We start from the raw sequence: 3,378 nt of genomic DNA on the forward strand, positions 1-3,378 counted from the left end.
TGGGCTGGAATGGGTTCTTTGATTCATCCTAATCTGTGAAATGCCAGTGTTATCCACAGTTTGAAATAGGTCTGGACTAAAAGGGTAAGAAAGCTTGCCATTTCAATTTGCCAGACGTTGCTGCAAGTACAATACTGAGCCTCTTATTAAAAACTAAGTGGTCTCTGCTCTGAATGAAAGGGCTAAATGTGATTGTAAGTATCCCTTCAAAAGAGCTGATTAATTTCCTAAAATAGGGGCAAACAGTGGCAAGGAATGTAACCTTGATCACCTACATCACATGGCCTGGCATGAGAACACTCAGATGATCTGTACCACTGTTTGTTTGTTTTCTTATTTGTTTGGTGTGGTTCCTGCATATGGGGGACAATCTTTTTCCATTGGAGAAAATAATTGCCCTGCCCATTTTCACCATACTTCTGTGCTGTGGTATGTTTCATGCAGGTAATTCCTTCTTTCCTTCTGCCTCTAATTTATCCCTCCTCTTACAAAGATGTTGGTATTATCTGGCATTCATATAAAGAGGCTCTTCTTCAAGCATCTCTGTCCCAGGTAGAGGGATTCCTTGGATAGGATGCACAGATTCAGCACCAAGCACCATCATTAATTACCATCCCTCCTGAATTGACCATATAGCCTGCCATTGGTAGAGTTACAGTGGTGGGCCCTTGCCCACTGCTGGTTTGTTGGTATTGGCCTCTGTCTGAACAGTCTGAGCCTCTGCCAAACTGGCTGCTGACATGGTGGTCACGCCTTGGTAGAGAGTGATGCCATCTGCATTAACTGGCTGATAGAAGATGGTCTGTCCTTCAACAGTCTGTGCTGCTTGCTGCTCCGAAACAGTGATCTGCTGCCGTGTTTGTTTCTGGCTGGCGCTGAAAGCTGCCTGCAGCTGCTGAACGATCATCTGCTGACTAGGGTCCTGTTGGCCCTACACCTGCAACATTTGTCCTCTGTTTCTTCCCCAGTGCTGGATCTATCTCTACAGATCCAAGAAAATCTGCTACAAGTTCTGTGTCCCAGATACAGGTTCTTTTGTGATAATGTGACCTTGTCTACAAGGAACAGTTTAGGCAATGGCCAGTTGATGTTATTAATTGGCCAGTGATTAACACTGACTTATGCCACTAATGGATGCCCCTGGACCTGCTACTGAATCTGACGATCTACTTTGTTGACATACATATTGCTATTTGCTGCATTCTGTTCCATGATCCAATTAAGTCAGAATTCCATTCACAAAGAGCTTCACTCTGGAGGTCCCAGAAAACTGTGAAGAACACCGCAGAGTTCGAGGGAATTTGTGGCAAGACCCCTTTGCACGTGGAACCTACCTGGACCTAATGGTGAAGGAGAAAGGGACACATCTCCACTTGGCACTAGCATTCTGCAAGGGTCAGGACCCCTCAGTGTACCTGTTCTAGTGGTGACATCCCTGCATGGGACTGGCCACTGCAGGCCTTCCTTGGACTGGAATGCCCAGAGGCACTTACTCATGGGCTCTGGGCCAGGGCCACCAACCTCTCTGCATATCTGGTTAGGCTCAGCTCAACTCTAGCGGTTATTTTTTTCAACATATATTTATAGGCACACCCTTCTGCACACTGGACTGTATTACTTTCTGATGGAGATACAAACATATTTAAGCAAAGATTATTCATAAAAACCATCTATAATACAGGAGGAAAAGTGAGAAAAGCACAGAAAATTCCTATGAAAAGACAAACTATGAGATAAAAGAAAAGTAGAAAGAAAGTTTTAGGGATATTATCAGAGTAACAACCCTGCCTGGAAATCAGAAAATAGAGCACAGAAAGAGCGATATTTGAGCATGATTTTTAACATGAAAAAGATTTTGATCAAACAAGTGGGGAAAGTATGGAAAACAGATAGGGTGTCTTCTAAAAAGTAGGATAACAGTCCTATTTGGCCACAAGATACATATAAAGAAATTGAACTGAATTGTTGCTGTGTTCTCCCTCAAGATTTGCTTTTTTCTTTCTACTTCTCTGTTGCTCTTTTTGTCTAGTGTGGGCTTCTCGTTTCAACCCCTCAAGTCAGCGCTTCCTAGGTATCTGGCCTGTCACACTCATCCTTAGAGCTGACATCCACAGCCATGGCTTCATGAAAACCAGAAAGGCTGAGATGTCCATCCTAAACCAGTCTCCTAAACTCAGACCATTTCACCAAATTCCTCCTAGATTTCTCCCAATGAATGCCCCACAATAACCCTGAAAACATTATGTCGATCATTTCCTCACAAATCTATGTTGCCCTGAGTCCCCTAACTTAATCTATAGCAATAAAATGCTTGAGAAAAACAATAAGGAGGAATCCTTAGGCAACAATAATAATCATATGATGTCACATCTCTAGACAATTTAGAATATCCCTCAGAAATCTTCCACCCAGAGGAAATGAGAGAGAATGACAGCAATCTAAAGATGGTTATACTGGCAATGGAATTTTCCTGAAATGTGCTTCTATGAAGTGGAAGAAAAGAGCAGAATAGATTTTCAACTTTAAGGGGAGGCATGCAACGCTAGCTGCATAATTTGCAGTGCTCAGTGAAAGATGAACAGTGGGCTCCTTTATTTAAAAATTATTAGGAATTATCAAGTCAGCAACAGTAGAGCATTGAACTGAGTGTCAGTCCCTTCCAAGTGCCAGCCCCGGGCGACTGCACAGCCCACACACCCTGAAGGCATCCATGTGTGCAAGCCCTATAACCTGCCAGAATTGGTGAGTTATAAAGTACTTGGGGTTCACAGTAAAGGACAATAAGGTTATATTAAAGATAGGAAAGCATTCATAGAAAATTTTTAAAGAAAAGTAAAAGAAAAAAGTGAGCTGTACATGAGAAAAAAACGTGACATCTAAATGTCCACTATTCTGTGCATCCTCTATTCAGTTCTACCATGTAATTGCCACAGGGACGGTGTGAAATACTTTGTAAATATTCACACCAATTAAGGGCTTGTACTTTTACTTTATTAACTCACACCATCCTGTATTCATATCTTTCCTCACAAATATGTTTGACATTTATTCATGTATTTTGTGATCGAGAACTCTCATTGTGCCTGTCAGTATTTGTCTTAAGCTGCACGTGCTTATTTTAAAGAAAATATTCATGAGGCTCCTATAAAGCCTTGGTTTCAATTCTGACATCTTATCTGCAACTTCCTTCATGATAACCTCAGAAAAAAAAGCTTATTATTTCTGTTCATATTCTATTCTGCTCTTATTTAATTCCTACCATTATCCCTCAGTGGTACAAAGTCTTCCATTATTGATCACGCTATCTTTCAAGAAGTAGTGAAAGAATCTTCTGTTGTTTTATTCACTTTCAGTGCTGCACATCTTCATAGCGTCAAC

General features: G+C 41.4%; 1 pseudogene; it reads right to left on the reverse strand.

Annotated features, from left to right (window-relative positions):
• Window positions 1–227: 227 nt before the first annotated feature.
• Window positions 228–1,212, reverse strand: LOC123608653 (annotated as a pseudogene).
• Window positions 1,213–3,378: the final 2,166 nt, after the last annotated feature.

This window comes from Leopardus geoffroyi, chromosome A1 (assembly GCF_018350155.1).
Source record: "Leopardus geoffroyi isolate Oge1 chromosome A1, O.geoffroyi_Oge1_pat1.0, whole genome shotgun sequence".
Lineage (NCBI taxonomy): Eukaryota > Metazoa > Chordata > Mammalia > Carnivora > Felidae > Leopardus > Leopardus geoffroyi.